Raw genomic sequence first — 13953 nt, forward strand, 5'->3', positions numbered from 1 at the left:
TATGGACTGAATATTCAATATTAGAGAATATGAAATTATTAACTGGGACAAAAATGTTGGATTTTTTAAAAGAAAACACCCATATATTTTTAGAGACAGGTACTGAAGTTTTTAAGGGTGAAATGGCATGATATCTGGAATTTACTTTAAAATATTTTAGAAAAAAGAGAAGAAATAGATGAGAAAAATGAGGAATACGTTTGTTCTGAATCTGGCTAATGGATATGAGTGTTTATTCTTTTTTATCCTTGAAAGTGCTCCTAATATTCAACAAACTGAAAAATCATTAAGGAAAACCACTGAACTCTCCCAACAGGAACACGTTACTACTGAGTCAAACTTGAGTTTGCTTACCCAAATGAGCAAAGCCAATCTACTGACATAGGGTTGTGGTAAAGTAAAGTACAACATTTATTTGCAGGATGCCAAGCAGGAGAATGGGCAACTAATACTTAGAGGACCTGAACTCCTCAGTGGCTTTCAGGCACAGGTTTTTAAAGACTAAAATTAAGAGTAAGGCTCTTAAGCACGTGATTAGCTCATGGATTCTTCTGATTGGTTGGGTGTTAAGCAATAAAGTGATATCTGGCATCTTGATCATCATTCTTCTGGCTCCAACTTGTTTGGGTCATCTTGGCTGAGGTCAACAGGTTTCATCATGTGGTACTGGTTCTGTAAAACAACTCAAAGATATGTTGCATCAGATTGTTATCTATATGCCTCGAGGAAGAACTAGAAGTCTTGTTGACTCTGTTTCATGGTTAAAATTTTCTGCTTCTTTGCTTTTCCTTTATTTCTACATTTACTCATTTCTGTAATCATCAACTTCTTGAGTCTGCTCTTTAGAACTCTGGGAAGACCTAAAAATCTCAAGTTTTTTCTACAAACAACAAGTAGGGACAAGAGAGGGTTGTACCCAGCAAGGTCCTAAAGGGTCCTGCTCAGTTTCAGGTCCCTCTGCTCTTTGATACTCCTCAATCCAGAGGGGAACAGGGGCGACGACCACTCTGGCTACTTCCTGCTGAACAAGGGCGATGTTGATTCTCCAGGATTAGAGGAGCAAAAGTCTTGGACCTTCTTCTCAAAGAATTCTCAAGTCCCAGGCCTAGAGTCAGCATTTTGCACCATGAAAACATGATCTCTCTCTTTGACCACTTTGTCATACCATCTGAACAAATATTTGAAAATTAATAAACCTATTACAAAGAGGATGATGATCAATGGAACTTTGTAACAGTACTCAAAAGAGTCCCCCTATTCCAGATGGCAACCAGGAAAATAAGTTTTGGTGTGTATCCTCTTTATGTACATCCTATAACTAGGTAGCCTTTTGAATTATTCTGTTTATTCAGATTTCAACTTCTCCAGAGGTATTGATGTATGTGCAGCATGTGGTATGAGCCACTGCACATACTTTTTCTTGTTTTGCCAATAGGAAATCACAGGCTATTCTATTATCTAGAACCACATGAGTTCAAAGATATCTGTTGGGCTGCAATACTTTAAGCTGTGTCCTCAACAATTTGGCAGATTTCCCAATTGTGGCAGCTAGATTATGAATCATATCTCTATTGATGTAAACTCTGGCAATTGGTGTGAGGTTGCCAAAAATACTTTGTCCTATATTGTCCTAGTAGCCTGATGATACCTCTCTTCTAAGACGCATGTTTGAGTTAGAGAGGGAAGTAATGCTCTTAAGGCTGTGCCCAGAAAGGGGCACAGAACGTCCCAGTAGGCATGACCCTTCCATTTGCCAGCTGTCTAAACAGCGATGTGCCCACCCCCGTGAAGGTGAATCACTCCCTGTGCCACAGACAAAGATATATCCTCGAGGGGAGCAAGTTATACCTCCCAGAGTAGTGTCATTGATTCTTTCATTTTTGGGGAGTTCAGAGATTATGTTATCAAGCCAGGGGTGAGAGCCACTGCAAGCCTTCCATAGTCCATTTACGTGATACCCAACTTGTTTGGCTCTCTGACACAAATTAGTGTCATTTTTAGACTTTACACATTTGTCAATTGTACATTTCAGGGGATTTTGTTCATCACATTTTTTCAGAATAAATTTGAGGGACCGAGGGGGACCAGTAGTAACTTTTCCTCCAACGGAAATTATCTCAGACAGGTTGAAACAAGGGACTGGAATATTGTGATGTTCCTTGGTTAGCTGAACTTGCCATGTGACACCTAAAGGAGGATGATTATAGAAGGTAATGGGGTCCGGAACAGTATCAAAATCTGTTATGGGAACCACCAATTCATGGTTGGTTTGACACTTCACACAATCATTTAAATTCCCACCTCTGTCTATGTTCAGAGATAACCTATTTTCCTTCCAGGAAGTGGCAGACACCAGTGGAATGAGACAGTAAAGAAAAGCAAGAGCCATCATTATTGTTGGGGCCAACAGCTTGTATGGGAAAATAGCACTGGTGCTCAACTTTGGTACTAATCCTATTATCACAAGGCTTAAACTAAAATAAAGGAAGGTTTAAGTATCTTCTATTATCAATATCACAACAAATTACAGATTTGCTTGACTATGATATAATCACAGGTAAAATGATTAGATGAAGTGGCAAACAAAAGGATAAAAGCAAGTAATAAACCAGAAAAATGCTCCAGTCAATTATAAATGTTATGATGGATGGCCACTAGTCATTCACTAGTTATCTAAGATACTTTCTCTGTTTTTAAATGAAGCCCTAGTCCAGACTTGCAGCAAGGAGTACTGGCTTCAGTCAGCTTTTTCGTTGTCTTTTCTGCAACTTCTGAGGGCTATGAATCTGTGGCTGGGCCAGAAGCCAGTTTCACCCGTATGCAATGGATCCACGGTTTGATTCCTGTCAATTTAATAGAAGAGTGGGTTAGTAGTAGAACCTAAGTCCTCACCCACCAGGGCTGAATTTGGTTATTGGGTATACATCTTTCCACATTATTAGGAGCACCCAGTCTCCAGGTCTAAAATGCTAGAGGGGGACATCTGTGGGAAACATCACTTTACTAGTAGCAAATTTAGGAATAACATTTAAAACTAACCCCAGCATATGCACATATCTTACAGTGTCTAGTTCTTTTACCTTTTGATCACATGTCTGATCATATAACTGCTCAGAATAGAGCATACAGTATTTCGTAAGGACTCAACTGGAGTCTACTTCTAGGACCCACTCTAATTCTAAGCAATGCAAGCAGTAACACTCTTTCCCAGGTTAAGTTAATTCTTGACAGATTTTAGCTATCTTCCTCTTTAAAGTATGTTTCTAGTTGATCGTAGCCTCCAAAATACATGCAAATTCCATTTATTCCACATTTTTTAGACACCTACTGAATCACATTAGCAATTAAGCTACCTCTATTATTACTCTGAACTAATTGAGCTCGGTAACCCAAATCTAGGAATTATCTCATAGAGCAAGACCTTTACTACTTCTGAAACGTTTTCAATCCAGCAAGAGAATGATTCTAAGCAGACTGTAAAGGTGTTTGCCATCACTAGTAAGTAAAGTTTCCTTTTACTTTAGGCATGATTGTAAAGTCTACTTGCCAATCTTTCTCAAGCACTCCCCTTTAGCTTGGACTCTGTGCAAGACGGGGGAGATCTCATCTTGAAATTATTTTTAGCGCAAAGCATACACTTTTGTAATAATCTTTGAATTGCCTTTGCATATTTGGTCTTTTAATGTAGTCCTGTATCCACTGGATGCCTATAATGGGTGCTCATGTATATTGCTCCAATTACTTTCTCCATTAGATAGTCATGAATTAAAACCACTCGTTGGTCATTTATCATTTGATCCCAAATGGGTAAGGTCATATCACCATTCTCATGATATTTCGATGTTCTCAGGTGAGTGTGTAAGTGTGTTAGCTGCTTGGTTGTGTCCGACTCTTTGTTGACCCCATGGACTGTAGCCCACTAGGCTTCTCTGTCCATGGAATTCTCCAGGCAAGAATGTTGGAGTGGGTAGCCATTCCTTTCTCCAGGGGATCTTCCTGACCCAGGGATCAAACCTGGGTCTTCCTCATTTCAGGCAGATTCTTTACTGTCTGAGCCACCAGCATATGTGGGGCTAAATAAACAGGGCTATAACCAAAGGCACTTTGTCCTGAAGGCTGTTCTAGCAGTTTGGTCAGCTGTGCTGTTCCTTTTCAAAACAAAATAGTCAGATCTCGGATGTCTTGGGCAATGTGCAAATTGCTACCTCCTTTGGCTTGAGCACTGTGTCTAGCAGCTTCAAAACTTCTTTGGTGTGTTTGATTTCTTTTCTTTCAGAAGTGAGCAGTCTATTTTTCCCAATTACCCTATGTATGTTTACAACTGAAAAGGCATATTTCGAGTCAGTATAGACGTTGACTTTTTTACCTTCATTGAGATGTAAAGGTCAAGTAAGGGCAATAATTTTAGCTTTGGGGGCAAAGATACATGATGACACAGCCTCCTCTCCTAGACCTCCTGCAAGGTTACCACTGCATATCTGGTCCTTCAGCTTTGGTGGTATAGAGGTTACTTCCATCTGGGAACATCTCCAGGTTTGGATCTCCAAAGGGAATTAGAATCAGATCCAAGCACCTGCTCAGTGATATGCCAATAATCATTCATGTACCTCTGGGACACCCAAAGGGGTTGGGAGCAGGGTGGCTAGGTTCAAGGAGGACACAGTCTTGGGGTCACATTAGAATTATCAAGTAAAATTACCTGATATCCTCCCAAGTGATCTAAAGTGAGACAATATTCACTCTTTTGTTCCAACAGTGACAACACGCAGTGGGATGTACACACCATGGTTGGCTGTCCTGGAGTGAATTCCTCTGCTTCTTGCAACAAATCCAGAGTAGCAGCTATGACTCTCAAATACATCTGGATTATACTGTCCAAAGCCTTTGTGAAATAGGATACTGGGCGTTTCATCGACTGTGGGTCAATACCTCCAGTCTCACTGTGCTGTACTTAGTTGCTCAGTCATGTCTGAGTCTTTGTGACCCCATGAACTATAGCCCACCAGGCTCCTCTGCCCATTGGGCTTCTCCAGGCAAGAATACTGGAGTGGGTCACCATGCCCTCCTCCAGGGAATCTTCCCAACCCAGGGATCGAAACCAGGTCTCCTGCATTGAAGGTGAATTCTTTACCGTCTAAGCTGCCAGGGAAGCCTAAGAATACTGGAGTGGGTAGCCTAGCCCTTCTCCAGGGGATCTTCTGGAACCAGGATTTGAACCAGGGTCTCCTGCATTGCTGAGCTACCAGGGAAGCCCCTCCAGTCTCACTACCTGTCTTTTATGTTTAAAAAGATCAAATAACTTTTTCAAACCTGGCAAACACAGAACAGAAGCAGTCAGTAGTTTCTTTCTTCATTGTTAGGAAAGTCTCTTGACATTCTCCAGTTCCCACTACGGCATTATTGACAGTCTTTTTTAGGGCCTCATACAACTGTTTAACTATTAGCTTAAGCTGGGGATCTTGGGGATCCAAGTGCAGCAGAATCCTGCCATTGCAGGAACCGATGCAGCTGCCTTTGGTGGTGGCCACCGCACCCTGGCTACTGTCTCCTGGCAGTCCTGGAGCCTATTCCTTTGGCCTTTTCTCAGTTTGGATCCCAGATATTTCGCTGATGTTTGGGAAATTCGGGCCTTTTTCCAAGAGATTTTATAGACTCATTTGGCCAGACGGTTCAAAATAGTCCCAGTGTTTTCACTTGTGTTCTTTGTATTGAGAGCTGTGGAGGATCATTCACATATCTGAGCAGAGCTCCCTCCTGTAGCTGGAGCTCCCTCATATCTTTAGCTAGCACTTTCCTGAACACCGTGAAGGTGTTTTAAGTCCTTGCAATACTGTCTAGCAGTATTGCTGCTTGCTTTGGTTTCTAGATCTTCCCAACAAATACAAATAGCTCTTGGGATTCAGGACTCAAAATAACACAGAAAAAGACCTCTACTAAGCCTAATGAAAGTTTCCAGGTAAGAGGATCAGCAGAATATAGGGATTGGGGACCACAGGGTGAATATCTTTCACTATCTGATTTATGGTTCTTCTGTCCTGAACAAACCAGTAGTCCTCAGTGCCAGGCTTCTTAAAGGCAGGCTGGGAGTATTATATAGTGACTGAGGGAGTCCAATAAGCAAGTATTTCAAAATGCCAATCCAGCCTTGGTCTGGATCCCTATTTTGCTTGCTCCTTTAAGGGATATTGCCTTAAGCTCAGAGCCTAAGGGTCCAGCTTCACCTTAACTGCTACGGCCATCCAGACTCTTCCTGTCCACCTATCAGTCCGTGCTCCCAGGCTTCCCTGCTGCAAGGTGTCTTCAGGGACACTGGTAGTGACTCCTCCATCCCCTGACGGGAGGGCTGCTGCAAGGCACAAGTTTGTTCCAGTGGTACTTTTATATCCAGTATTTCAGGAGTGAAAGTCACTTTAGCATTCAATTTAGTTAAAAAATCTTGCCCCAGCAATGCAACTGGGCACTCTGGCACGTACAAAAAAAAAAAAGGCTGTGTTTTAGATTAGGAGCCTCAACCTGACAGCCTAGGGATTGCAAAAACAGTTTTTGAAGAGGCTTTCTAGATACTCCTCTTGCCAAGATGTATTTTTTGGGGGTTAACTCTTTGGGTCCAACTCCTTGCGAATCCAGTGTTCAAAGCTGAGCAAGTGGCTCCAGTACCAGTCAGAAAGACAATCTACTTCCCACAAAAGGGTTACCCAGGGCTCCTGGTGGGAGACTATTTCCCCAAGCAGAGTCCCCTCAGAGAATCCTCTGTCACTCTCTCGTCTCCAGCATGAACAATGCTTTCTCCTCCTCTTCCAGTTTCTTTTGTAAGCTGAGGCAGACTTTCTTTCCGTTGCCTTCTTGTCTTACAATAGGGACTGCTGCCGACCCACTTTTACATGTCCCATTGGTGGGCTTTTTTCTGTGGGCCACCCTTCACTCTCTTGGTTCCCTGGGTCTTACTCTCCGCTCAGATTTTTGTCTCCCATTTCTCCACTGAGTGTCACTGCCAAAAGGGACTTTTGCTGCTTCATTTCACGGGTCTCTTTTCCACCTTGTATTCCCTCCCTACTATGAAACACTGAAAGCAGTTTCTACCAAATAAGATAACAACAAGCCAAAAAGTCCTTATGTCTTCTGCAACTGGGGCACTCTAAGTCACAAAGTCCAATTAACTAATTTGAAATTCTCTGGATTATCTGGATCCACATCTGCACATTGGCATTATACCCTGTACATTCTTTTCCAAAACCTCAGGGATTTTCCTGTGGCTGTTTGCACACTTCTTCCCTTATGAAAGCTCCAGTGTTGGTTCTCCCTTTTGGAGCCCTACCATAATGCACTCCTTGTAACGCTCAATTCCAATTTTATCTCCTAGGTCACTCTCCTCCCAGTCTGGATCTATGATGGGAATTGCTTTTGCTGCTGGTGCTGGGATGGGTTTGCCATGGGCAGCAACATGCATTCTACCTGCCTCTTCTCTAGCCTTTTCTATTGGGTTCACAAAAAGTTTGTTCAGGGTTTTCCATAATATTGTACAGAAAAACACGTATGAATTTTTTAGTCAATGCAATATTTCCATCCTCTTCTCTTCCTCAGCCAATAGAGTGGTTAGCAAACTTTGATATCAGCCCAATTGGGATTGGCAAAGATGAAAGAGAATGAATTTTCCATCCTGGTAGTGTCATCCCAGTAGGTTGGCATATTATTTTTGCAGTTCAACATGTCTGAGGTTGAAAAGGGAGAATGGATCCACATGAATCCTGCTGGATGATCTTGGGCATTTATTCCTCCAATGTGAATCTGCCTCAGTGGGAATCACCCTGAATGAACATTAGTGGTTCCCTGACCAAAATGGAAGCTCTGTCAGGTATGAGAGGGAGACAACCCCTCCTTCCTCAGCTCCTGCCAGAGCAGGTGAGAATGAATTGGCTACTGTGGGATCTATGGCTCCAGCCCCTGCTTCCACATTTTGCCTATCATTCAGAGGCAGTTGTGATGGATATCTAGGAGCATTTATTTGTTGAATTAATTCCCCGTCTCTTGATTCCTGAGAATAGGGCAAACCTTTTAAAATCTCTTTATTGGAGGAAATTTCTTTCTGTATCATAACTCCATGCATGCTACATTTTTCTCTGGATAGGCTCACTTTGAATCAATAGCATAAGGGCTGTACATAAGAAGCATCCTCCCATTTTCCTCCCGTCTCACAAAATAGTTTTGGTTCAAAGACAGTGTTATAATTTAGAGAGCCATTAGGGAGCAGTGTTGTCCAGATCTTAAGATGTCCTGAGGCTAAACAGCGTTACAATAGAATACCATTTTTTTTCTCATTTTCCGAGGTGCTTAACTAAAAATTTCCCAATTCTGCAAAATATACCCTAAGGGGCTACAAGATGGAGCAGAGCTCTGATACCCATCTTTGTTGCTCACAGCTGGTACTATCAAACATCCAGGGAGCGAGCAAGCTCACAAACACAAGGCATCCCTCAGGGTTACAGATTCCTTAGTCCAGTACAGACAGTCCCCCAAATCAATATCCCACCACAGTCAGAGCCAAGTGGCAATGAATACCCTGGTGTCATCACACATGAGCCCTTCTACTAAACAGAAGTGTCTCAAGTAAATACCTTGTTTCCCGCACCATGAAAGCACCAAGGGCCATTGACCCCCAATTGGTGGCAGATGCTCTGGGTTGTCCCTGAGACAAAGGTATTCAGGAAGCTGCTGGACAGAATCTTAGAGCCCTCTCTTGCCAGGAGCCAATGTGTCACAAAGACACCCAGTTGGGGTAGTGGTCCTTTCATGGTCACCAAAATTGTTACATAATTGAACTTAGGTTCACTTGCAGCAAATTCAGTCTATTGACACCACGTTTTGGTGAAGGAAAAGTACAGTGTTAATTTTCAGGGCACCAAGCAAGGAGTTCAGATCCTTTGAGCATTAGCTACCTATTCTCCTTACTTGGTGCCCTGCAAATAAACGCTGTACTTTCCTTTATCATGACCCACTGTCAGTAGATTGGCTGCTATGCATCAGGTGAGTAAAATCCAGTTCAATTCAGCAACAAGACTGCTCTATATGTCCTACAAATAGTATTAAAGCAAACTACCAAAGAAAACTGGAAATCAGGGCAAAATTGTACATATAAATGCTGACAAAATTAAAGCACGAAGAAGGTAACACTGACCAATAAAGCATAATTCAGGTCAAGAGAATGAAATGAAGCAAAGAAAAATTTTCAGTTATGGTAATACACAAATATAAATATCTTTGTACCCCAAACAACATAGCTAAGTCAAAACCAAGAAAAGACAAAAGGCTGAGATAAAAGTAGAATTTAACAGAAAACTGTGCAGAATAAAATCAAAACACAAGTAAGCATTTTCCTTAAAGAGAAGAAATTACAGTGTACAAAATTAAGCATGGAAAAGGACTCAATGTGAGGATATTGAAAGATAAATTTGCAAATGTATGGTAATAAATAAAAAACAAATGAAATAAATGATATTGTGGCAAAACTTTAAAATAATCAATTAGTGATCCAAAAGGTAAAAACAAACACATAATCCTCATCAGATGAATATAAAGAAAAATCAATGAAATGTTCAAGATTTAAAAAAGGTTCCATGTGCAGAACAGTCCATTTAACAATACAGAATAGACAATTGTCATTAAAGAGTTGTAAACTGCAAAAAAGCTAAAACAGGAAAGTACTTCACAGAAGAGAGAATAACAAATTCTAAACCACCACAAAAATCATTCATGTTTCTTATAATAAAAGTTTGTGTAAATCGATACACTAAATTTTAAAAAAAGGAGAATTGAAAGCAATGAGTACTAAACATGATAAGTTGCCCAAGCCCAGAAGTTAAGGGCATAATGTAAAAAAATGGGATCACTATTACCTATCTGAAGTTGGAATAGTTATGACTTTTTAGGAACTTGGAACACCTAATAAAATCAGAAATAATACATATACCCTCCCCTTGAAAAGTTACACCAGAAGTGAAACCACCAGGACTTAACAATATGTTCAGTCCTGGGTTTTTCATGACAAAGACTCAGAAAATAATGCCCTTTAATAAGAAAAGGATTGAGCCAAAGAAGCTCAATGCCCACTGTGGAATCAGAGTGGCTACTAGACACCACACCAGAGACACAGTGTACTGGTTAGGGATGTCCCAGGTGCATTAGAGGAAAAAACAATCTGCAGGTAACGTGGCTGGTATGAGCCCATTTTTGTAAATAGATATAAAACCATAGAAATTAGAATAGACAGTAAATAGATTAAAATATGCTCAATTTTATTAGTCAGGGGAATGCTGAAAAAACTGGTTCCTTGGTCGGAGAAAACTGATGATGGCCAGTGCTGGGCCAAATATCCCTCCTCTCCACCTTCAAAGGAGCTGCAGGAACTGTTAGACTTTTCAGGTAATTAAATGTGTAAAGTATACAGTAATGCCAAACTCTGGGTGGTCACAAAGAACGGGGTTGGAATATGATCTGTTCTGTCTCTAGCTAAAAGGAAGTCCATGAAACTGCCAGCAAACTCGGGGGCTGGGGGTGGGGGGAGAGCACACGAAGAACAGGCTGCCCATTCTGAAAAGTTAATTCAGCATAGAGGAAATGCAAGTAGATAACAAATATGAAATGAGGGCAGTCACAAGCCAAGAAAAGGCAAATCAAAGCTGTTTTCCATCCCTGATTAAGGGGAAATTGGTTTATGGTGGTGCAGTCTCGCAGAAAGGCCAGGTGAGTCTGGAATTGAAGACTGCAAAACAGAGCCAAATTCAATCTACAATTCGATCTGTTTATTGTACACAATCACGCAGGCACCGTAAGTTAGTCATGTAAGTGGGAAAGAGTGGCGGCCCTCCCACTCCATCCCAGGAAATGAGTCTCAGGACTAGTGTGAGCAGGAAGTCACAGAACCTCCACCTGCATGGGCTCAGTCCCCAAACAAGAGCCTTCTAGCTGCTCAGTTCAGTGGTCTCATTTTAAGGAGTAACAGGGAGTACCAGTTACGCCCCAAGGGGTCTTGTCTCATCAGTTGCTCCTGTTCCAGTGAAGTCAAACCTTGGCCCTTAGCAAACAAATTCCTTACCCATATTAACATTACGTCACATTTAAATATTCACATTCTAACATCAGATGTTTAAAAGCAGTCTTCGTGGAGGCTCACATTGGCCACTGTGACTCCATTTTGAACTACTTAACATAGCGTATTGTCACATAAGATGAGTAGGAATCAAATGATTAAATGTCACATTGAAACAGTTATGCATCCCCCCACCCCGCCCTGTATCTTTGGGGTGTATATTGCTAAATGTTTCTAGTCTTTCTTGTTTCCTTTCTCCACAGTTCACCCTTCTGTTGTATATTGTTAGAGCAAGTTCCTTAGAACATAAATCAGCACTCATTACTGCACGGATTAGAAGCTTCTTGAGTCTTTCTGTGCTAAACCCCTTTTGATGGCACTCCAAGCCTGACCTGAACCTTGCCACGTTTGCCCCAGACTCGGTGTTTAAACCTCACTGTCCACATTGATTTAGGGGTTCTGAACCCAGAGTGGATAGAATTTTAAGGTGTCTAGGATCTCCAGTCAAGGCTATGGTTTTTCCAGTGGTCGTGTATGGATGTGAGACTTGGACTGTGAAGAAAGAAAGCTGAGCACCGAAAAATTGATTCTTTTGAACTGTGGTGTTGGAGAAGACTCTTGAGAGTCCCTTGGACTGCAAGGAGATCCAACCAGTCCATCCTAAAGGAGATCAATCCTGGGTGTTCATTGGAAGGACTGATGCTGAAGCTGAAACTCCAATACTTTGGCCACCTCATGCGAAGAGTTGACTCATTGGAAAAGACCCTGATGCTGGGAGGGATTGGGGGCAAGAGGAGAAGGGGACGACAGAGGATGAGATGGCTGGATGGCATCACCGACTCGATGGGCATGAGTTTGAGTAAACTCCGGGAGTTGGTGATGGACAGGGAGGCCTGGCGTGCTGCGATTCATGGGGTCGCAAAAAGTCAGACACGACTGAGCGACTGAACTGAACTGAACTGAACTGAGGATCTCTGGCAGGAAAGACTGGAATTTTCTTTCAAATATGAGTGGATTTTTAGCATGATACAGTTATCAAAATAATAATTTGAGATACAGAATATGTGAGCTTCTTAACCTATTATTCAACAAGATTGGCAGATCTAAACTATTTTTGAATTTTGGCAAAGTATAAGACTGTGTTTCATAATACCCGCAAAACTGTAACATGAAATGAAAAAAGCTATGATTTCTAGTGGTGACAAAGGCATGGTTCTTTTAATAATACCAGACCACCAAAGCTCCAGGTTAAGGATCCCCACCCTACACTCTTTCTTCATCAGTCCAAAAGGTCAGTTTCCCTGATTCACTAAAATATGTGTGCTCCCACGCCCCTCCACTTCTCCATTTACCAAGACACTCAACTATCAAGTCTAAGCTGCTACTAAAGAAAAACCACAAGCCCAAAATGGCATCACTCATGCTAAAGCCCAGACACCAATCCTAGATGCCACACTTGACTTACTTGCAGCTTCCACCTTTCCCAGAAATGTAATCTTGGCCAACTGGATTGGAATTTTCTGATTGGCACCAAGGAGATAATCTGTCCTGTGGGCCTTCTCCATAGCCTGCACCCAAAGGAAGAAGCTGTCTACATGATGAAACTGCCATTCTTTTCCCTCAAAAGATGTCCTGGCCTAAAACTAATCTTTTCTTTCCCTAATGGCTCTCTGCCCCACCCTTCTTCTTATCAAAACCCTTCCATTTGTGGAATGTCTGGGAGCACCCTTCTAGTTGCTAGAGGGGATGCTCCCCTATTTGACCTTCAAATTGGCTGAATTATGTTTTTTACCACTGCTCACCCACAGAGGTCCTTGTCCTGGAAGGAGGATGAGTTCTCTGCAGAGCAGAACTTGGTCTCCTGTGCAGCTGTGTCTCAGGGCCTAGAATACAAGCAAAGCACATGACATATTAATAGAATTCAAAGTTTAAGGTTTAGTATGTAGTAAAGCAACCCATTTTGTACTCGAGGAAGAAAAGAAGTTACTTTTCTAGTTATGTGTTTGCTTAAATTTATATGATCATTAACAGTAAACGTTATTCTTATTGTTAGAAAAAGAATTTAATCAATCTTCTAACAAAGAAGGAAATGTAGAAAAAGTGACTACTTTCAAATCTATCCACAGTCAGAAATACTCTGAAGAAATAGATTGAGGATAAAATTCAGCCCTCACGTTGAGGGAATAGAGGAGACAGAATCAAAAGTCTGGGTTCCCTAAGCTCCAAAGCTCTCACTTATACCATTGCCTCCAAAGATACTGTCAATTTCACCTCCCAACCATGTTTTTAAAGCAAATACTTTAGTCCTCCATCATTTCCTCCTGATCTTCATTTTCTCCTCTTGTGACACTACTATTTTAATATCCCCAATTTCAGAGTAATGGAGGCCTAGGAAGGTGCCTTTCTCATGAGCCAGTGAGAGACAGAGCAGGTCGTAAAGCTAGGGGGCCAGTTCATCACCCACCCCCTGCCCCACACTTCTACCAGCCTTACCTGGAGAGGAGCTCCAGCCCTAGGACATAGCCCTGAGCAGAGTGAGGGAGCAGGCTGGAGGGCTGACCCAGTCTTTTGTTGGCTCCTCCCTCCCCTTGCAGAGTTTGCAAATTTCTAGGACCAATCCCTTTTCAATCCCACCCCTTTGCTGCCTCTCAGGATATCTCATGCAGCCCAGAAGTCACTGCTGATTTCCAATCCATAACCACGGAGTTCCATCTCCAGCTCTGATTCTCAGGCACCTCTGTGCTCCACCCCTACACCACTGCCAGGATTCCAGCATCTCAAGGAGATAAAGGCCACCACTCATTGCTAAGTTATTCACCCATGACCCCAGGAGCCAACCTTGACTTCCCTCTTTTCTTCAATCTCCACGT

General features: G+C 42.0%; 1 long non-coding RNA gene across 1 annotated transcript; it reads right to left on the reverse strand.

The window, feature by feature from the left end:
- Positions 1-393: 393 nt before the first annotated feature.
- Positions 394-13723, reverse strand: LOC122436892. Its single transcript, XR_006268147.1, has 3 exons — positions 13577-13723; positions 12886-12966; positions 394-2843 (listed from the first exon to the last, which is right to left on the reverse strand). It is a non-coding gene; the product is annotated as an uncharacterized LOC122436892 (long non-coding RNA).
- Between the last annotated feature and the right edge of the window lie 230 nt (positions 13724-13953).

Source organism: Cervus canadensis, chromosome 2 (genome assembly GCF_019320065.1).
Source record: "Cervus canadensis isolate Bull #8, Minnesota chromosome 2, ASM1932006v1, whole genome shotgun sequence".
In the NCBI taxonomy this organism is placed as follows: domain Eukaryota; kingdom Metazoa; phylum Chordata; class Mammalia; order Artiodactyla; family Cervidae; genus Cervus; species Cervus canadensis.